The 22396-nt window shown below is 56.4% G+C and overlaps 1 protein-coding gene across 4 annotated transcripts in view; it reads right to left on the bottom strand.

Annotated features, from left to right (window-relative positions):
• RAI1 (retinoic acid induced 1) overlaps positions 1-22396 on the bottom strand; it is a 106405-nt gene that overhangs the window by 23240 nt on the left and 60769 nt on the right. Inside the window, exon 1 of one of the 4 annotated variants that reach the window (XM_037068739.1) lies at positions 112-1158. The exons of the other annotated variants lie outside the window; for them this stretch is intronic. The gene's annotated coding sequence lies outside the window, so the exon portion shown is untranslated. Of the gene's footprint in view, positions 1-111; positions 1159-22396 lie in introns of those variants that run through there. 4 annotated transcript variants of the gene reach the window in all.

Below are 22396 nucleotides of genomic sequence, written 5' to 3' on the forward strand. Positions count from 1 at the left end.
GCGCAAGAGGATTATTTTTAATCTGTTCCCCGCTTCCATATCTGCCTTTCCGGTTTGTGCGCCCGCCCGCCCGCCCGCCCGCTCCAGCAGCCGAGGCCGCGGGCTCCTCACCTCGCTCGGCGGCTCCGGCCTCTGAGCACCTCCCCCGGCCCGCGGCCCCTGCCCCTGCGCGGGCATCGCGCGGCTAAATCTCAGCCCGGAAAAGACGGATTAGGAGCCGCGTGTCTTTCTGCGAAATATTGGAAGCGGGTGGGGTGGGGGCGGGGAGAAAAGCGCTGTGGTCCCCTTGCCTCCCCACTCGCGGAGCGGCTGCGAAGGTGGCTCTGGCTCTCGCTCTGCATACAGGGGGCTGCCGGCCCTGGGCCCTAAGCACCCCTCTGCTTTTCGGCCTTCTCCCTTCAACGCCCACCCTTCCTCAGTTACTGACGAAGCCGGAGTTTCTACCGCAGGGACCCTCGGGCGGCGCCGCCAAGCGCTGAGCTGCCTCCCCCACCTCCAGACTCCTCCCGAAGCTGCTTCAAACAAACAGCATTTAAACAGCAGCGGGCTACCGCACCAACAACTTCAAGGCTAACTCGGCCGGTGCCCGAGCCGCAGCGCACCACGGGGCCTCCCCCCTAACGCTTTCTTCTAGGCCCACCTTCGCTTCTCGCTCCCAGGCCCTTTCCCCTTCGGGCCCGGGAGCTCAGGCCCCGCCCCCTTCCCGGTGGAGGGGGGGGGAATGAGACAGCAGGAAGTCCATGTCCACTACCATTAACCGGCTCCCCAGAAGGCACCCACCCAAACCCCAGCCGGTCCTCCCCCTTGGAGGAGGAAGCAGAAACCCCTCGCAGGCTTTGGCTGAATAGTCACTTGACACTTTCCAGACTCCGATGTGCCCAGTCGTGGAGGCTCAGCGCTTTGGGCCCCTGAGCACCTCCCTGCGCAATAAGGTGGGGAATCAGAGATACCCACCGCAAAACAGGGGAAAAGGGAGGAAGTGTGGGCTGCGAAGGAAGAAAAGAGGCATTCCAGCGGCAAGGAGCCGCCCCGGGTTAGTGGCAGGAGAGAACACAATCTGCTTGGGAACCTGAGCCAGATTTCTTTCCCTAGCCCGGCTATGGGTTGGGAGGGCCGGGCCCCTCCCCAAGGCTTCTGACCTGAATCCCCAGAGGTAAGAAGCCTCGTGGGTTGTAGGTAGGACAGACATGGGGAGAGCAGCCGCACTGGGCTGGGCTGGCCTGACCTGCCCGGGAGCCAGCTGTTGGGCCCCGCCTGCCCCGAAGGCAAGGTAGGGCTAAGAAGGGGGAAAGAGGGTCCTGTGAGTACCTGAGCAGGGCCCGGCAGGGTTCTGAAGGCTCTATCCCCCAATCAGCCCCCGACATGGGGCTTGGGGCCTCCCTCAGATATAGAAAGTTCCCAGTGGCCTTCAAACTTCTGGCATGGGCATAACAGCAGCCACAACATTGCCAAGGTGCCTTGATGGATTTTACTTCTAACCCTCAAACTACCCTTCTAGGAGGTGGCGTTGCACCTTGTTTCACAGGTTTGGAAGCTGAGCTCCAGAGTAGGAAGGGGCCATCCTGGGGTTGGGGCCTCCAGCTTGTTCTGCTTTCCAGCAGCTGGGCATCAGGGAGGTACCCTGGGGCTGGAGGGTGTAAGACAAAGAGGTTCTGGTTTTTCTTTGAAACTTTAAGAACAGTGGTTTTCATGAGAGGAAAACGGAACAGCAGGGGGTTGGTGTGGTGGTGAGCTGGAGGGAGGGAGCAGTCACACTGACAGCACCCCCCCACAGAAGGTTCCCAAGGCTGCAGCCACCTTAGCAAGGCCTCTAGTCCACACAGGGCTCACTTTTCACATGTAGCCCAAATGTAAATCTCACACAGCCAGGTACCACTATGTTTCAAATGTGTGTGGCTATTTTGATGAATAAATTACAAATTTACTTAGGGCCAGAGGCTTTGAGTGTATAATATAGCCTCCCTCCCCCAACACAGACCAACAGACAGCTACTATTTGGATGAGGGATCTGCATCTCAAGACTGGGCTCGGTGGGGGAGGACCCCAGCCATGGACAGCCGGGACCACCCTGTCCTGGCTCCACTGCACCCCTGTGTGGGGAAGGAGCTTCCATCTCTGGGCATGGCTTGAAAGGCCCTCAGCTCTCCTGGGTGGGGTGGGTCCTGGTCAGTCCCCCAGACACCTAGCCTGGTCTGAGGGACTGACCAGAAGCACTAACCCTTGGGGGAAGCAAGCCACTAGCTGCTGTTCCAGAGGCAGCCTGGGGAGCCTTTCTTCAAAATGGAAAATACATGCTTTTGGTTTTTGGCTGCTGCCTCATTCTGGCCCATTTTCCTCAGAGCAGTAAAAGGTGGAGGTGCTTCAGAGTGAAAATGAGGCAAGGACACGCTGTCTGAGCCCAGCATCTGGCCATCTTAAGCAGCACTGTTTTCCTTCCAGGGTGAACAGGAGACTTTCTGCTAGCACTCTGTGCAGTGTTCTTTTGCATTCCCAGCTAAAAAGGCTCTTCTTCTCAAGCCCACCTCCAACTGCACCAAACCTTCCAGAGGCTCCTCCCCTCTTGCTTCCAGTCACTCAGCGACTGGGGCAGAGCCTCCTCCAGCTGTGTGTAGATGGCCTGCCTCCAGAGCGGACTTGTTTTGGAAAGTTGCAGGACACTCCCTCTTGGCTGCTTCTGAGGAGCTGGTGTGGAGAGTGGCTGGCTTCCTGGCGGGGGTGGGGAGGGGTGATGATGAGGGCTGCAGAGAGATGCCAGATTCACAACAGCCAGGCCTGTCCATTGTGTGGACTCACGGGTGGCTGGTTGTTGTGAGCCCTTAGGGTGAGGGAAGGCATCATTTGCCCCCACTGCACCTTGACTGTAAATGCCTAGGACCCTGATGCCCCACAGCTCTGGGTTCAAATCCCAGTGTGGCACACTCTCTGCTGTGTGCCCATGACCAATTCACTTACCCTCTCTAGCTTCATGTTCCTCAGCCAAAACCTGCTTTTATTAACACCACACTGGCAGGGCAATCCTGAGGCTGACGGGGGTACTGTGCTTGGCACCTGGCAGAGGCTCCGTGAAGGGTAGAAACTCATTGCTCTGTTGGGGGATGAGGACCAAGTCTTATCCTCTCCCTGTCTCCCAGGGAGCTGTGTGTATCTGGGACAGAGCAGGTCTTCAGGGAGGGCTTTATGAAGGACAAGGACACCCTAGCGCTGGGAGAGCTGCTGGGACTGAAGGTTAAAGCCCCTCTCCAATGGCAGGTGAGCTGTCTTCCCAGTAGTGTCTCTGGGTTTCTCACACACCAGTGTGCACATCTTAGAAAGATGCACATTCTGCTGGTGGTCAGGCCTGGGGCCCTGCTATGTCAGAGCTCCCAGGAAAGGCTGGCACTGCTGGTCTGTGGACCACAAGTGGCTGCAAGACCTCAGCCTTGGCAACCCTCTGGTCCCTCCACATCCTGGGGGCAGGGCATGGCACCCCGAAGCCCTACGTCTCAGAGCTGGGTGCTGCAGGGCCTGCGCAGCCCTGCTGCTTGGTGTGCAGCCCTGCTTCTGGAGCTCCACTCTGTGAAGCTTGCCGTCAGTTCATGAACTGACGAACCCCATGCCTCTGGGGTGTTTGTGTCCCCATCAGGAGAGCAAGAAGCTGAGATATGACGACCCCACTCTTTCCTTTGCTGTCTGCCCATCCCCTCTTCCCTTCTCTGACCCTTCCAAAGGCACGAGTCTGAGACCCCAGCATCCATCCCAGGGGCTGCGGTCCTGGGGTATGAGGCTCACTCAGACGCAATCAAGTACAGCCAGTTCTCACTTACTGCTTACGTGCCAGGCATGTCCTGAGAAGCGTTTTGCATCTGCAAACCTCATCCTCATGACAGCCCCATGGGATAGGTACTGTCACCATCTCTGATTTATGAAAGAGGAAATAGACCTGGAACCACTGCTGAGGTTCCATCACAGGTCAGGGCACAGGGCCTAGAGAGACTGGACATGGGTTCTTTCTGGCCTGGCCCCTACGCATACCTGGCCTTTGAGGATTTCCTTTGGGGAAATGGCCCAGTGGACTGTCTTGGCACATCGCAGCTATGGGTGTGGCATACTGCACGCCCCCAGCTGGCGGTGGGAGCAGGAGAGGGCCTGGTCCGGTGAGGGATGTGGGGATGAGCCCATGAATCTGTCTGGAGAGCTTTTTTGCAATATGGACCGGAATAAAAGCCATAGGTGCCCTCTACCCAGCAGTCCTGCTCCCAGCCAGATGCAGGGTTGTCTGTACAGGGCGATGACCTGCGTTGTCGACTGCAGCAGCAAAAGACTGGGTACCCCCTAAACATCCATCTGAGAAGGATGAGGGGAATACACCTGGGGAATTCTTCACAGTGAAGCACCAGAGTGAGTGCACCCAGGCTCGTGTATTGGGGGCGCGGTCTTCAGATTCAATGGGAAGCACAGGGCAGATGGTGCGTAGAGATGCCCACTTTGCATAAGGAGGAGACACTTAATTTTTTTTTTCATGAGCACTTGATGCTTAGTAAAGATTTTTAAAATTCTACGGATAAAGATTGAAGAAAGAGCCTGGCTGCAGGCTCTAGTGTGGCACAGCCATGTCACAGCAGCCAGGCTCCAGGCCGGGGCGGAGGCACCCACCACTTCCTCAGATGGGATGAGTGCCAGCTGCCAGGAGCAGTCAGCCCACCTGTGTTCTGTACTTGGCAGTCAGCAGGGCAGGAATCATCCTCCCATTTTACAGAAGAGGAAACAGGGCCCCAAATTAGGGAGGGACCAAGTCTGAATCCCCAGGTAGGCTGTATCCTCATGTCCAGGTGCGCAGCCCTAAGGACACAAGCCAGGACTCACTTAAGGACTAAGCTGCATAGATAACCAAGGCCTCCAGAGCCACGGATGGACCACAGGCGCTGCTCCTGGTCCACATGCCCCCGTTCTCCCCACCCCCGGCTCTGGCAGCAGTGTGCTTTCATCCTCAGAACAAAGGTGACACATCACAAAATTTAAAAGCAGAGGCCATGCTGGGCTTCCATGGGGCCCTAGGACTCCGAGCTCTAAGGGCGTGACTGACAGACAGCCCAGGAATACCTGGGGCAGAATCCTGGCTGGGGCAACCCCCAATCTGGGGTGCCTGGGGAGGTGACCCCAGCACCCATACCTCAGCTTCCTGATCTGTGAAGCAGGAGTAAAAAGAAGTATGTCCCTCAAAGGTCCTATACGAGTTAAATGAAATAATGGGCAGAGTCATCTAAGCAATGCCCGGCAGAGAAGGGCCCAATAAATGAGCTGCTATTTTTATTTTTAAGAGGTAAATATGTAATTTTTTATAACAGAGGGAAAGTTCAGGAAAATCCTTATCCTGGTTGTAGCTGGCTATGGGGGTAGGGCCAAGAAGGTGGGGAATCCTTGGAGGGACAGGAACCTGGCTCTGGCCTCCCGCCCCAGGAGCAAGGGGTACCATCCAACTGGCTGGATCCACTGTCCTGGCCCAGAGGCCCAGTGGGTAATGGCCATAGCAGAGCCCAGCCGTCTGCGTTCCCCAGCTGGTACATTGGGTGGAGCAGACTTGGCCAGCTGGCCGGAGGCCCCTGCAGCCCCAGGCCTGTGCAAAGAGGGCTCAGAAAGGCACTGGTGTCCCACCCTATTCCACTGCTGGCCATCTCCAGGCCAGAGCCTCTGGGTCTTAGGAAAGAATATTTAGTACCCAAGGCCCTGACAATGTGCTCTGTGACCTTGGGTGAGTCACCCCACCTCTCTGGGCTGCCATTTCCTTAGTGATTAAATGGGGATAGTGGTAAGTATTCACTTCACAGGCTGACCAAAGAACCGATAAGAAAACAAACATAAACCTCCTGTGTCGTCACGCCCTCACGGCCACCCTCACGCGGTACTGTGATGTGTGGGGCCGCACTCCAGGAGCAGCCTGCACACTGCAGAAGCACTCGGCTTCTGGCAGAAGCCCTGTAACAGGTAAGTAATGAAAGGCCTCACATGATTATTACTATAGTGTACTTCAGGGCTATGGGGTCAGGCCTTGGTTTTGGAAGTTCCAAACTCAGTTCTGGAAGGCCCAGGAGGGACTGCTGTGTTATTGCTGACGGTGACCCCCATGGTATGTATTGGGGCACAAGTCAGTCTCTTTGGCCGTGTTTTCTGGGCACCCTGCATGTGCTGGGACCTGAGATGTGCCTTCCTCCCTGTCTCATCATTTCAACCCCCAGAGTAACTGCAAGGAACACCGGGGCACCCCCACCACACAGCCACTGCCACTCAGGCCTAGAGGCAAAGGGGATTTTTTGGTGAGCAGTAACATTTGAATCTGAACTTGGTCTGTCTGGCTCCAAGTGTGTCCCCTGGGCAAGGGTCCCGGGCACAAGCAAGCAGGATAGGTGTCAGAGTCCCCGGAGGCAGGAACCTGGGCCTACCGAGCCCTGGGACAGGTTGCTCTGCCCCTCGCCCTGGCCTTGCAGCTCCTGATCTGTGGCCTCTGGGCTCCACCTCTGCCTCCCTGAAGGGACAGTGTGGCCCAGAAGGCTTCCTCTGGATGAGGCCTCCTTGGCACTGCTGTCTGGGTGGGGAGGGGACACCATTCAAGCTCAGTGATGAAAGGCCAGCGCTGGAGACTTGGAAGGGAGCAAGATTCCCATGGGAAAGGGTGGCTGCCATGGCAGATAAGCTGCAGCGAGATCCCAGGCCACATGTCCCTCCGTGGGAAACAAAGGCTGTGGGCAGTGGCCACAGACTGGTACAAACAGCAGGGAAACCCCCAAGCAGCCCAACCTGGTGTTTCCTCCGCTGCAGCTCTGTCTCTGTCCCTGTCCTTTTGCAGGTAAACATAGCCCTCATGGACCAGACAGGCCAGCAGGCCTACACCATCCACTGTGGTCCCCAGAGCTCCTTTGTCACTTCCCTTTCCACCCTAAGAGCCACCACTGGAAGGATTTTTGTCTCCCAAGCAAAGTGTTTAGAGATCACCCACTTGTTCTCTCTCATGGGGCCCCAAACAGCTCCTTGAGGCTTTGCTGGAGAACAAACCCAGGGTTTCAGGGCCACATGTCTGTTATATGAATGAATGAATGGGTAGAGGGATGGGTGGGTGAGTGGATGGATGGACTGTGGGTGGAATGGAATTCCATCCCCAAGCAAAGCTGTGTTGGCCTGAGCAAAATACGATTTCCCCAAGGGTCTGAAGAACATTGCAGGTGGTACTCGGGACCCCCGCTCCAGCTGCCATTCATGATGCCCGGGCTGGGAGAGTCAGAGGGGCCCAGCCCCACTCACACCACACAGAGAGGGGAATCGGGCCCCGGGCTTCCACCTCCTTGGGCCATGTCACTCTAGATCCCCAAAAGGTCCCCCAGGTGCCCCCTTTCCTGAGCCCTGCCCCCAACCCAGGGGCTCCCAGAGGCCCTCTGAGAGTTCCCCTGGCCTATAAGTGTCCCCAGACCCGAGGTGGCTGGGAGCCTCTAACTAGGGGCCAGAAAGATGTCAGAGAAGGGAGGGGTGCGTGCCTGCGGGAGCCCGCCCTGCAGGTTTGCAGAGCAGAGACAGCAGCGTTTTTGTCATCTGCTGAGGACAGTGGGTACAATTTAAGGTGAAATTTAAGCCCATTAGTGCTTGACTGATGACATCAGCAGCGACAGTGAAAATGATGGTGGCAGGGTGTATGAGCACCCATAAATTTTGTTCTCGGGCCGGTTTCTGTGCCCCCACTAGCCTGGACCCACAGAGCTAGCGGGCCCTGCCCCTGCCCCAGCAGCCAGCCCCAGCCCCCAGGGTCCGTGTGGGCTGGGGCCTCAGCCAGGGCGTGAGAACAGAATGGCCAGAGAGCCCATGCGTGGAGACAGTGTCTTCTTAATCTCCCTCCTTTTGTCACTCCTGTCTTTCTGGCGCACATACAGGACCCCAGCTCAGCCGACAGCCTCTCTTCCCCGGGCTGAGCAGTTTCCTGCAGCTAATGCCTGACAGCTCTGTTTATGTCTCCCCATAATTCTCCAATTTTATGTTTTTTTTTTCAGGGCCATTAAGCTCCCAGCCACAAGCTCCTTCCCCTGTCCCCGCCTGCCTTTGTCCTTGAGGCCCAGCAGCCCCATGGCCCTTTGGGAGATAGGCTGTCTTCCCTAGCAGGTGGACAAGGACCTCAATAGGAGGCCTCACTCAGGACAGACAGCCCTCGGCCAAGACTTCCAGTCACCAGGCCCTCCTAACACCAACTCCCTTGTCCTCCGGCCAGAGGTCTTATCCTGCAGGTCCACACCAGGGTCTCATGGGCCTTGCCAAACCCTCTGGCCCAGGTCCTGCCCCCACCCCCCATGGGGTTATATCTTAGCTCCAGCCTTTCACTTTTCTTCCTGGCTGACCTTTCTGTTCCCAGAGAGCCCTGGTCAGCTTCTGAGGGCGAACCCGGCTCTCTTCCCCAACTCTAACCCCCTCTGTGGCTCCAGATCCCTGGATCCAAGGAATCCTCAGTGTCCTGAGTCCCCCTACACTCCACACACCTGCCCTTGGCCCCAGTCCTCCCACATCCTACCTCTGCATAGGCCCCCATGTCCTCCCCTGCCACCCAAGGTCTCTCAGAGCCAGAGCCCACAATCCAGCCTCTTCTCCTCCCACAGGGAATCCCATGACTGCCTCCAAGCTGGGTTTCCATTTCCTAGCCTCTGGCCCACCTGGCTTCTCACAAGCTCTGCTCAGGGTACTCCCTTGCTATAAGGCTTTCACTGGCTCCCCATTACTCCCACCTACTTGAGCTCCCTACTCAGTGTCGGCTCTGAGTAGGGAACCACCTACTGGGGGGAGCCACCTCTGGGGGGAGCCACCTCCACTCCCCCCCCAGCTCCAGCACCTGGAGAGGAGCGGGCTCCTGCTGCCTCTGAGCTCTCTGAGATCAGGCCTTAGCTGTCCCCGACAGGCTCTCCCACGTCCCGGCCAGCTCGTGCCCCCTGGGGCGCCCTTCCCTATCACTGCAGGTCCAAATCCAAGGGAACAGGGGCCTCTGAGGGCCTTTCCTGACACCCTCAGAAGTGATTCTTCCTTTCCTTCTGGATCCCACGACCCCTGTGCAGCTCCCACAGCTCATGGAGTACATCGGTTCCCCAGCCCCAGCTGGGACACGGGGCTTCCTGCATCACGGTCACCCACAAAGGCTGGCATGCAATGTTGAAAGAACCACTTCACCTTGAACTCCCTTTTCTTTCCAGGGACACCCTTCACTACTTCTATCCTGGGGCCCAGGACCCCCCCCCCCAGGAATGGGGTGTGTGGTAGAGAGGCTCAAACCCTCTGTCACCCCTGGTTCCTCCCAGAGGCCGCCTGTGCACCTTGTGAAGGCATGAGAGCCCTTCCTTCTCTGTCTTTCTGGCACTTCCTCTCTTCATTGCTGAGTAGCCACAGTCACCCAGAGGCCCCTGGCCCTGCTGGCTCCTCTGCCCATGTCCTGGACACCCCTTCCCCACAGGTGCAGGTGGCCCTAGTCCCACCTGTCCTGTGGATGCAGCCCTAGCCCCACAGCTGTACTTTGCCCCCTGGCACTGTCATAGGCCTTCCGGACCCCATGTGCCCTCATCCCAGCTCCTTTCCTCTCTCCCCCCATGAGTGGGTGCTGGGGGGTATGCAGGCTGCCTCCCTGAGGACAGAGATGGGGAAGCAGACTCAACACCTGAGCTGCTGCACTTCTCTGTGCTTCCCATGTCCTCGGCTCAGCTCCAATCAGTTCCAACCTGAGCTGTCCCATGTCTCCCTGGTAAGTCTGGCCACAGCTCCGCAGGCCCTCCACTCCGCCCTGCCCGCCGGGCTGGCGTTCCACCCAGACCATGGCCTGCCCTTGCCGGCTTCACCACTACACTGGCAGTTCCCGGAGTGGCTGTCAGCATCACTGCTTGGCACCTGCTGCCACGTGTGCCTCAGGCAGGGGACTGGACCTCACAGGCAGCGTTCCTTCGCCTCTGAAGGGGTCTCCCGGCCCCACCTTCCACTCCCAAATAGCTTGAGCACAGACATACTTCAGGGTCAGGCTCAGAGAGGTGACCCTGTGGCGTGCCGCCAGGACTCCTGTTGTGCAGAGCAGGGGAAACTCCACCATCTATGTGGCCCAGTGCAGAATGAAAACGCAGGCCTCTGCTCAAAAAGTGTCGCTCTCAAGGCAGCACAAGACATTTAGAGTGAGCTTGGGGCATTGCTGAGCACAGGTCCCCAGTAAAGAGAAGGTTGCCACACCGGCGCTGTACCATGCCTTGGTTCCCCAGGTCCCAGGCACCCTGCTGGGCCCTACAGGAAGGTCACGGTTTAATCCTCACATCACAGATAACAGAAAGCATAGGAGCAACAAAAGTAATAACAGTAATCATAAGAGTACCAGTAATCCAAGGGTACCTACTGGGCACTCACTGTGTGCAAAGTGCTTTGCGCATATTAAGTCAACAAACCATCAGAGCTACCCTATTCTGTGGCTCAGGAGGTGGGAGGTCAGGGAGGCCATACAACCGACTGACTGGCAGGAGACTGCACTGCGGGAAAGTGCTACAGCCAGGACGGAGCCCAGGCTGCCCAGGCCCAAGGGGCTGGCTCCCAAATGGACTGCATGACAGGAGCCAGGCCTGCCCTGTGCCCAGCCCCCCACAAACATTACCAGGCTCTCCCATGGGAGATAAGGCAGAGCAACTGGGGCCATGGCTGCCCCTCTAGCACTGAGACCCCTGGCCTCTGGCTCTGAATGGAGCCTGGGAAACCACCCCGCCCCCTGCCCTGCAAGAGCACAGGCACAGCAGCTCAGAGCAGACAGCTCCTGCAACACCACACAGCATGGCAAGACCCCAAACCCAGCCTCCAGCAGCCCTGTGTCTGAAGGCCCTTTTTTGCCCCTTGGGACAATGTTCACAATGGGATATAAAATGGAAATGGTGGACAGAAGCAGATGGTCAACACAACCGCAATTTTGTTAAAAAAAACTGGGTGTGAACATGCAGAAATGCTAACATTGGTGATTCCTCATCAGAGGAGCTAGAGGTAACTCTATTCTTTGGTCTTTGGTCATTTGTATATTTTCTCCAGTGAGATTAAATTTGCCAGAAGGCCCAGCAGCCCTGAGCATTTCTGAATGCACAGGGAATAGGAGTCTACAAAGCTGAGGTCCAGTTCACAGGGAGCTGCCATGGACACACGAGCCCAGCAGACCAGTTTCAGGCCATGCTAGTCCAGACCAGTCTTCCCTCCCAGCTGAGGGTTCAGAGGCTCATCGGGTCCAGGGGCCTGGGGTCATTCCCGGCTCCCCTGGGGGATTCATCATCAGGCCCCTATGCCCCTTGGAGGTGCAGCTGGATTGAGGCCCCCAGCACAGCCCATGCTGATACTGGGCTTTCTGCAGACATCTCTGAGCCACCTCCTGTCCCCACCTCCAGTGGGCCTCTGGCCTGAGAAGAGCTGACAGCTCCTTAATAAAAGCAGGCCACAAACGTGCCCGAGTGACCCTGCACCTGCTGAGAGGTAGTGGCTGGTATCAAAGCCTTACTTTCCCCTTCCTGTTAGACTCTGGGACAATGCACATAAAAAGCCCCACGTGAGTGTGACAAAGATACGTTCTTCTCACGGCTGGCCAGCATCTCCCTAGGTTGAATGCCTGGCCCACTTCCCCAGGAGCGGGGGTCTCAGGGGCCATCCTGTGCCTGGGTCACCCAGACATGGGGCCAGGGGAGGCCAGTCAAAGGAACAGCTGTGCTGTATCTTTATTAAAACAAGAACCCAACCCTTAGTGGCCCTGGGAAGGGAGCAGGTGGGCGACGTGCCGACCACATGGATTCAAGGATCTCAGCAAAGCCTCGCTCTGGCCTCTCAAAGGACTGCAGCCAGCCACATACAGCTGCTTCGCGTGCGCCTTGTGAGCTCACCTGTGAGACAGCCCCACTAGGCGAGTCACCTGTCCAGCAGGGCAGGCTAGCCTTCCTGGAAAGGAGGCGCAAGTTCACAGGTGCTGGCCACTTGCTGCTGGGTTCCTGTGAGAGGGGCTGACCATGCAGAGGCCCGGGCAGGCTCCTTAGGAAGCTTCTGTCTTCCAAAGGCCAAAGCCTATAACCCCACTGTTCTCCTGCTTCATTTTGGGCAAAGAATCACCCTTTCTTGGTGCCCATTAGGAAATGCCACCCCAAGATGCAACAGAACAGGGCAAGTGTCCCTATCAAGGAGGGAGTGACCCCAGACCCTTTGTCCTGTGGGCCCAGGAGCAGGGAGCAGAGTGGGGCTTAGCCAGGCCCGACCGCTCTGGAGCCCCTTCTGCCGACTCACTGAATGGGGTCAGTCTTCCCTCATGCAGACAGGCAAGGGGGCGGGGCTGGCTCACAGAGGATGGGGGATGTTCTTCACACATGCACCTGGCAGGTGTGAGATCTGCATTATGATGTATACACTGTGGCCATTCCTGTCAGTGTGCTAGAACAGACTATGTCAATGCGTCACTCCCACCACCAGCCTGAGTGTTACTGTCTAGGGCTGAACACGCAGCCCCATGTGTCTGGGCCTGATTTTATGGGATTTTCATCTTCCAAGTCCCATGGAAGACAAGACTGCACTGCGGATGCATCTGGGTTCTGAGGCTGCAGGGGCAGAGGGCCTGGCATGCTCTGTCTCTCACTCCATCCTGGCCTGAATCACTGCCTCAGTCTCCCCATCCAGGTGAGCCTTCTGAAACCCATGAGCCCGTGGTCATTTCACTTCCAGGCACTTGGCCAATGGGAATGCTATGCGCTAGCACCAAAGCATGTGTGCTATGTCTGTGGCAGGTTTATTCATAAGCTCCTCAAAACTGTGAACTACCTAGATGTTCATCAAAGGTAGGAAGGATGAGCAGACCACACATCTGCACACAGTGGAATACCACACAGCAAAGGAAAGTAACAAGCGACCAACACACTGAGCATGGGTGAGTCTCAGAAATGGCGTGTGGAGTCCAAGATGCACGTGGGCAAAATGCAAAGGCAGGCAAGCAGACGCTGGGCAGTCCACACTGCACACTGGCACAGGGCACCTCCAGGGCCGTGGTGCTTTTCCCCTGGATCTGAGTGCTGGTTGTGCACAAAGCACGTTCAGTCTACAGCAATTCACTGGCTGTTCACTTAGGGTTCATGCCCTTCTCTGTGTGGAAGTCAGCAGAAAGTTAAAAAGTAAAACAAACAAGACCTCAGCCTCCCCTACTGAATGCCTCCTGAGGCTCTTCGCTTGGTGCACAGTGAAGTATGGAACCCGCCTCAGTCTGTGCGGTCAATGTCGACCCACCACCAAGTATTTCCTATTCTCCTGCAAACCCACACGTCTGTCTCTCTCTCTCTGTGACATGCAAGTGCTCTGAAGCTGCTGCACCATCCGCCTGGGTCCCTCTGCTGTCCAGTTCAGAACCAGTGAGGGATAAACCCTGTTTTAAGGTGCTGATATTTAGGGGATATTTGTTATTCAGGATAACTAGCCCATTCTGATCAGGACACCAGGCATTCAGGGCTCTTGGTGGCCTGGTCCCTGACAAGCTCTACAGCTTTGCAAACTAGGAGTACTCTGGCCATGAGCCCTATGGACACTACAGTCCAGGCATGCTGCAGTCTCAGCTGTTTCAGGAGCCCTGTTCTTTCATGTCCTGGGCCTCCAAGCCTCCACCCAGCATCACTCTCCCTTCCCTGCCTTCCTGGCACATGACCACTGCTCCCTGAGCATGTGAGAGGCAGGCCTCGCTCACCCCCACAGCCACGCCTGCATCATCCCTCCTGCCAGGGTCAGTGGCTCCTTGAGGGCCAGCACCAGTCAGCGAGCAATCAGTTCCTACAGGATCAAGCCAGAAGGGGGTAATGACACCTAGGCTAGACCTCCAGATTTTCCTCCTTTGACCGCAAAGCCAAGCATAGCCCGGGGCGGGGGGGCTTGTGGGCACCTAGGCCTATCTCTGGGAGCCCCCCAGCAGGGCCCCCCAGAGGGTCTGGATACCCAGAGCACACAGGTGCCTTAGACAGGTCCTTCTTCCCACATTTCTAGGGGTTGTCACCCTCCCCAGAGGGTCTCATGCTGGCTGGGAAAAGTTAGGGGGTGCAAGGTAGGATTTGGGGGCACTCAGGAAATGGTGCCCCCAATTAACCTAGTTTTTACAATAGTAACTGGAACCCCAGGAAAAGAACAGAAGAGTTTTTTCCAGAAGGGCCCTGGTTTTCAGGCTTGTGATAAATGACCCCAGCTCAGCGCATGGCTTGGATTCCTAGCTCTAAAGGCTGCCAGGGACCTACCCGCAGCAGCAGGGTTTCAGAGTGGCTGCTCACCGGGCAGCCTGGTGGGGAGCCTGGGCCATGACCTGCTTCTAGCCCTGGTGACAGAAGAGGGCTGGATGGGGGGTGGTACGGGCAGGAGTCTGGGGTGCATCAGAGAGCAACTCAGCCACAGGAGGTATAGGCCCCCTGGATCCCGGTGTCCAGAGGGCTCTTGGTTCCACTGAGTCACCTCCACCTGCCCTTTCCCACAAGCACCCCTTCAAAGGGGACTCTGAGCGAGTACTTCCCATCCTCTGCATAGAAGCTAGTTCTACTGCTTCAGAGGGGCTCCCCTGCTGCCAGCCAGGGGGTCACACTACCCCTCAGCTCAGTCTGCCCTGTCCTATATGAGGGGCACCTTTCTCCCTGCACATTCTCCAGCCACACCGGCTTCCACCAGCTCCTTGTACACGCCAGGCCCTGACCCCCAGGCCTTTGCTCACCCCATTCCCTCTGCCTAGGCCACCAGCTCCTTGGATCTTCTCATTACCCCCAAAGCCACCTCCTCCCAGAGGCCCTCCCTGCTTGCCTGCCTGCCTAAGGGAGCCCCCACCCCCACAGCTCTTGCCACTCTCTAGAATCTCCTCTCTCATGTATTTGCTGACAGCTTCTTGTCTGCCTGTCCCATGGATGGTAAGCTCTGTGAGGGCAGGGTCCTGTCTGACTTATCAGGACACACAGCAGGCACATGCTTGCTGAATGCACAGAGGTTGCTGGCACTCCTAATCCTTACCCAGGCATGGGGCTTGGGCTGGGAGAACGGCCTATGGCTGTTCCTGGGTTCCAGGCCATCCTTACACTCTAGGATTCCCAGTTCAGCCTGAAGGTGCTCAGATGCCAGGAGTCCTCCCCCTCTTCCCCCTGTACCGGCTGTCCCACCTCCTGAGCCCTCCCCACCTCTCCTGCCCTTCCTTCATGTTCTGGATCCACTATATTTCTCTCACCTGACCCTGCCCTCCAACTCAGACCCCTGCCCCCAGTCCCCATCACCCATGAGACAATGTCTCTGCCTCCCTGGTTTGACATTTAGGCATGACCTCTGCCTACCTTCCCATTCTCAAACCTCATGTCCCAGCAACACCAAACCATGAGGAGCTACGTGCACCCACCAGTTCTTTTATGCCCCCAACCTTCGCACACTGCTGGCATGACCCTGGGGTATACCTCTCCTTCCTCGTTTGCCTGGCAAAATGCTCCCAGTGTCACCTCTCACTTCTGCTCAGTGTCACCTCTCAACTCTCGCTGTGACTTGCTAACAGGAGCCTGCCCTGCTTTCCCCTCCTGCTCTCGCCACCTCACAGGTCCACCGTGACCCTGGTCACTCGGCCAATCAGGATCTGCGGCTGCCCACTTTGCAGCAAGCCTGAAGTCCCTAGTTCCGTCACGGCACCTCAGCTCCAGGCACACAGTAGGTATGAGGGTGTGAGTGCTGTGGGCTGGTGAGTGAACTGTTAGGTGAGCGAATGAACTGTATGTGTCACTTCCCTTCTTAATAGTCAATGACCTCCTCCAGGAAGTCCTCCCTGAACACCCTACTCCTTTACCCCAATCATCCAGAGCCCTTAGTAAGCATGGATCTTACCCCAAGATTTCTTTTAATCGTCACCCAAGGGTATTTTTATTGGTTTTAGAGAGGGAGGGACGAGAGAAAGAGAGAGAGGGAGAGAGAGGAATACCAATGTGAGAGAGAAACATCAATCAATTGCTTTCTGCATGTGCCTTGACTAGGGGGTGGAACCTGCAGCCTTTTGGTGTGCAGGATGACGCTCCCACCAGCGGAGCCACCCGGCCAGGGCCTCACCCCAAGATTTAGCCTCAGATCCAACTGCAGCACTCCCACGGAGTCCACCCAACTTCTGCTTACTCACTTTCAGGGACGGAGTGCTAACTTCTTTCCACAGCTCTTCATTCAGCACCTACTGGGTGCAGCCTCTGTGCTGGGTGCCGCATGCAGCAGAACAGCTATGGATGGGCTCTGCTCCCCAAACAAGCTCTGGACACTTCGGTCAGTGGGGTCCTTCTGGACAGCTCGGCTCTCAGCAAACATCACCCCTGGATGTGTGAGGACATGGGAAACTACTCCCAATGCGCTAAGTGCGAGCAGCGAAATCACTGAGGGATGCAAAAAGATTATGATGCTATGTCTGTTTTTAAAAACATAGAACCAGCCCTGGCTGGTGTAGCTCAGTGGATTGAGCGCGGGCCTGTGAACCACATGATCGCAGTTCAATTCCCAGTCAGGGCACATGCCTGGGTTGCAGGCCAGTTCCTGGCAGGGGACTCACGAGAGGCAGCCATACATTGATATTTCTCTCCTCCTCTCCCTCTCTAAAAATGAATAAATAAAATATTTTTAAAAAGAAAGAAATTGAAAACTTAAAAAAAAAAACATAGAACCAGGTCTGATCCCACTGGGCCCAAAAAGCGACCCACTACTGGTCAGTGTGAGATCCCATGGGAACTTCATTTTCCTGGGACTTGTGTCTACTTGCTGAGTTTTCCACAGTGAGCGCATACAACCAATGCTTCCTCTGAGCTGGGCTGAAGCCTGTGTCCCAGTCTGTGTCTTTCTTTCTGATGGCAGCAAGTGGGTGCCACAACCCCTCACGGGGCCCTCCTGACTGGGCATTTCTCCAGGTGACACCCAGACCCTCACAGGTCCCAGGTGCAGAAGCCACACACTTGCCTCTGCAGCTGTTCCCTCGAGGGGTCTGCGCTGGTCCAGCCCCCACTGCATGGCAGGTTCCCCAGGCCTGGGGCCTGCAGCTTGCAGAGAGGACTGTCCCAACTGACCCCCACCCTGGGCAAGGGCTCTGGCCTCTTTAGGGCAGCGGGATGTTGATGACAGCACTTGCAGATGCGAGCTCAGGCCTCCGCCCTACCCCAGGGTCCCTACCTGGAACTGAAACCAGAGTGCCCTATCACCGCTACAGCTTTTCTATAAACCCAAATCTGACTTTATCTCTATCCAGTTTAAAAACTCCCATGGCTCTCCAACGTCTCCAAATAATACCTCCCAAGCTTGGTATCCATGGCCTTGTACCTTCAGACACCTTCTCCCTTCTCCAGGTCCCTTCCCCCACCCAAATACGTCAGTGGTAACCCACCTGCCAACAGGACTGCTTCCCATTGCCGGGCCTTTGCACTGGCAGACCCACCGCACTCATCCTTCAAAACCCTGCCCAGGTGCCTGCCTCCAAAGAGCCTGTTCTGATCCCTTGCCCTACACCCTCCCCAGGTCCCTGTAATCTCTGCTCCCCTTCCTGAGCCTGCTCCTTGCACACACATTGATTATCGCACTCAATGCAATTAGCTGTTGATGTGTCTGTCTCCTACCGAACCGGATGCGACAGGGACAGAGCCTTTTGTCTTTGTTGTAAATCCCTGGTGCCCAGATACTGCCAGCAAACAAACAGACACTCAGGAACGCCTGGCTGACAGGTGGGAAAGTCAGTAAACAACATCTGCACAGCCCTTTACAGTTTGTGAAGCCTCTTTCCATCTTCTACCACACTGGGCTCCTCTCAGCAGGGCAGGGACTGCCGGAGCTCCAAGGGACTTGGGGGCCCTTCTCTCTGCCTGGGCAGAAGCTGGGGTTTGCTGGGTGCCTCAGCAGGGCTCGCCAAGAGCAGCTTGGACCCCTTGTTCAGAGGAAGCCAACTGGTTCCCTGCCAAGGGCTCCCTCCCATCCACCCTCAGGGAGAGCCTGGTGGGTGCCCGAGTGGCGGCCAGCCAGTACAGGCATGGTGATGGCTGCCGTCCCGCCAAAGCTGTGGGCTGTGGTGGGCTGGAGTGGCAGCTCCACCAGAGAGTCTTGGTAACAGTTGCTATGTAAAACGCTCAGAGGGGGAATTTACTGTCAGCGTTAATAATAGATGAAGGTTTCAGAATTTTTGATGCCTTACGTTCTAAGCCGTTTGATTTATAACGTCTCTGGAAAGGGAGAGATGAGGGTGGGGGGCAGGGCAGAGGCTCAGAGGCATGAACTGGAAGCTCAGCCCCCTTCCTCCTTTGACAGATGGGGAAACTGAGGCCTGAGGAGAAAAGCGATGGAGCCACATGACTCCAGCATGCCAAGACTGTGGGGATTCCAGATGCACAACCCTACCCAGGTCCACAGGAGGAGAAACTGCGCCCAGGGTTGTTTTGATGGATTACTGCTTCTCCTTTGAGCTGAGCAGGTGTATCTCAAGTAGTCTCCGGAAGCGGCACTGATGGGCGCCTCTGGTGGGGGCTGTGTGAGGCTGATTACAGGCTCCACAGAGGCAAAATGCAAGTCTTGACTTCCCTTCTGCAAAGCTGCAAGCAGTGGCTGCTGTGGAGCCTTGGTAGAGAGCAGGCGGGCAGCTGGGCAGGAAGCAGGGCTGTCGCCTCTCTCAGCTGGAAAGAGCTGGGGCAAGGATACAGGGCTGTCCTAGGTGTGGGAGGCTGGTGAGAGGGTGCCTGCACTAGGGCCGGGCCCCACCACAGCCGTACATCCCCCATCCACATGATCAGACATGCCACGTGGACATACACCACCCCCACCTTGCTCAGGTGACTCCAAATCGATCTGGTCTTACAGAGGCTGGGATCCTTCCCTTGATTACACCCCCATCTCCTGCTACCCTGCCACCTTGCAAGCCTTAACGTGGAATTCTCTTCTGCCTTCTCCAGCCCTCCTTGGTCTCTTAGCCTAGGCTAGGAAATCGGATCCTGCAGCCAGAGGAGTTCTTTCCTCCCTGCATCCCCAAGACCCCAGTCTTTGGGCCAGAGAAACTGGACCCAGGACTGGGCATCCCAACACCCAGAGCAATCACCTTCACAGCTATCACCAAAAGCCCCATTTTACAAATGGGAGTGTGTCTAGGCTCAAGGTCCTCCTGCCTCTTCCCTCAGACCCTAAACATATCCAGGAGGCCCCGTGGACCTGGCTCCAGTAGATGGGAGAATGCTCACATCCCCTGCTCCGCCTCCGTTTCTGCACAGAGATAAGAAGAAGTTCTCACAGGGCCTGAGAAGTTCTCACAGGTGCCCCATGCTCAGCAAAGGCCTGATGTGGCCCCACGAGCAGCCACAGGGCCTGCAGGAGAACAGCAACCACTGAGAGTCACCCTGCCCCATCCTGTCACTGCACACTAAGGAGGGCCAGGAGCATGCTAATAACAATGATAATGATGATGATGGTGGTTAGGGCCAGAACACCATCAGTGAGCCTATCTCCCCATTTGACAGGCGAGAGAAGCTGGGGGACTGGGGGGAACGAGCACCTCCTCAGACAGAGGCTGTCTCTGACCATCTCTACAACAGCCCCTCCCCCAGGCCCCTACCTGCCTCCCTGGGTCATTATCCACTGGCTGGTCTGCTGGGCTCAGTGACCCCCAACTCAAGCATCAGCTTCACAAACAAGAATTTCTGTCTGTCTTAGCCACTGCCTTGCCCTTAGCACCTTGGACAGCCTGGCACATAGTAGGTGCTCAATGGGTGCTTGTGGAAGGCTGAGTAGATGAAGAAATGGGTGAGGAAATCTTGCCCCATGGGTGTGAATCCAGCCCCCCCAGTGGCTGTGGGCGTGAGGCTGGCAGTGGGAGTGGGGCGTCAGGTACCATCACTGGCTCTCCCCCTTCCTGGCCTGCTATTGTCACTCCACCGTCCACTCACTCATCCCTGAGGCCTATTGATGACAGGCTCTGTGCTCCCAGGCTCTAGAGTGCCCTCAGATGGCCACCCTGGAGCTCTCCTCCCAAAGGAGCTGGACACACAGACACACCCGCACTCCAGACATGCCTCAGTTTTCCTCCTCTATAAAATGGACCCAATGAATCACTCACATTGACTAGTTACATACTTATATGCAGGTGTTCCCCTCCCTACTCTTGGCCACTTTCTGCTCAGAGACCGGCCAGTCTGCCTTGACTACTTTCCTGTCCCAAGCGAGGCCTGTGGCAGCCCCTCAGCCACCACCCAATTAAAGCCCAGGACTCTGGCAGTACCAGGACAACCAAACATTAGCGGGTGAGGGCTGCCAGGTCACTCGTAATGGCCTTAATAATGGAGTTTCTGTAAGGGCAGTTAGTCAGTGATGATGTGCATAATTTCTGTGCCTTCATTAGTACTGCTAACCTGAGTTGTCACAGGAGGCAGGAGGGTGAGGAAGACAGGGGTTGGGGCCATTCCACGCGATGTGTTTGTACTAAAAGGAAGACACCCCAGATGCCAGGCTCCACAACTTGGCCAGTAGCATGTGGGCTAGATTTCTGCCAGAAAACCTCGTGCAGGCCACAACCCATACAACTGTGCCCTTTGGCCCCAGGGTTACGCGAGTGTCAGCAGGAAAGCCTTTCCCCAGACAGGTTTCCTGAACTGTCAGATCACTCAACCCAGGAGTGAGAACTTTCTGAGACCAGATGCAGAGTCTGTATGTGTGTACAAATACATTCTTCTAAAGAGGATGCAGGACTTTTTTCCAGCTCCCGAAGGGCCCAGAGGCCTGGCAATCTGCACTTGAATCTGAGCCCGGAGACTGGGATGGAGCATGTAGAGAAGTCTTGCTGAAGCTTGGGAAGGGGTTCAAATGTGTTTGAGGACATGAACATTTGTCATTCTCTTTTTCAAAACTTGGACTTAAGATTTGGAGCATCGAAACCACACAGGTTTTAAAAAGGGCAGATTTCTGGGTCCCACCCCTTAAAATCTGTGATTTGGGGTGGCCAGAGCCCAGGAATTTCCCCTGGTAAAAACTCAGGGTGGTTTGAGAAAAATGCCAAAGCTCCCAACGCTCTGATTTAGTACATTGTTATTGGCTCTGCTCTACGATGTTTTTCTTCTGGTCTTGGTGGGGAACCATGTGTATGCCCCAAGGCCCATCAAAACCCCCAAAGGGGCATCCACGTAGAACTGTGTAACTGGTGTCGTGACTAGCTCCTTTTTGTTGCATAAGTACCACAGGGGGCAGGTGTTGTGAAGGTTTTCTCACCCCACCCACCAGGCCACGGACAGGCACAGGAAGCGCTCCCCAAATGAGGATTCAGATGGCTGGGCCTCCCTGGGCTCTCCCTGGGTTCTCAGGCTCTCAGTGTGCTGAGCAGCCCTCGCCAGCCCATGGATGCGCCACGCCTGCCTCCTGAGGCAGGGCCAGTCCAGAGTTCCCCATCTGTGCCGCACAGTAGACCATTCACCAAGGGCAAACACCAAACGAGACTCCTCTGGCCTGGGGTCCTGGCCAGACACTTACCCCATGGCCTGGCCTCAGACACAAGCTCTTCTGTGTCTGGGAGTGAAGGAATATCTGCCTCCCTTTCTCCCAAGTTCTTGCGTCCAGACTGGGCCTGCCAAGGAGGCCTACAGGGCAGCTGGATGAATGGGTCCATTCAACACCAAACATGAGCACCTACTGTGTGCCAGGCCACAGGCAGGCCCCACCCTGATGGCACTCAGTCTGGTGTGGGAAGAGGATGCACAAATAAAAGGTATAATTGCAAGGGAGGTAAATGCTGAGCAGAGCATAACAAGTGATCTTCTGTGGAAAGCTCCTGAAGAGGGTGAGAGATTAACCAAGAAGAGGGAATGAGAATGCCCAGCAATGGAGTATGATATGCAAAGGCACTGTGGTGGGAAGGGGTGAGAGGCCATCGTGGTGAGTACAGTTGGTGATTGGCCCTGGGGACAGATCAGTGGGGCACCAAGTGCTGACATCAGATTTAGGGGGAACTGGCCCAATCGGACCTCTCATTCTCAGACCCCGAGGGACCAGAATAAACTACAAGAGGCTGAGCCAGGGACACGAGGCGTCCTCCTTTGTTCAGGAATCACTATCCTTGCATACTGTATCCCTTAGCACGCTCTGATCACACTCTAGTGGCGGCTGTCCTTGAAGCTGCTAGGCTTTCTCGCCGCACCCACCGGAGCAGACTTCTCTGTCCGAGGCCACCCGCACCAGCCGAGAAGGACCCTCGCTCCTTCGGGCCCCGCCCGCACGGTTGGCGCAGCCCATATCCCAGGCTGGCGGGGTTCACGGGGCGGGGCTGCTCCGCCTCTGCAACAGAACAGCCAATCAGGGCTGGCAGACCGGTTTGGGGGAGGGGGATTGGGTCCCGCGTGAACACAAAGGCAGGAAATACCAGGCGGCTCCCACGACGACGTAACCATGACTA

Source organism: Sturnira hondurensis, unplaced genomic scaffold, assembly GCF_014824575.4.
Source record: "Sturnira hondurensis isolate 20B ecotype Veracruz unplaced genomic scaffold, ASM1482457v3 Scaffold0018097, whole genome shotgun sequence".
NCBI lineage: Eukaryota > Metazoa > Chordata > Mammalia > Chiroptera > Phyllostomidae > Sturnira > Sturnira hondurensis.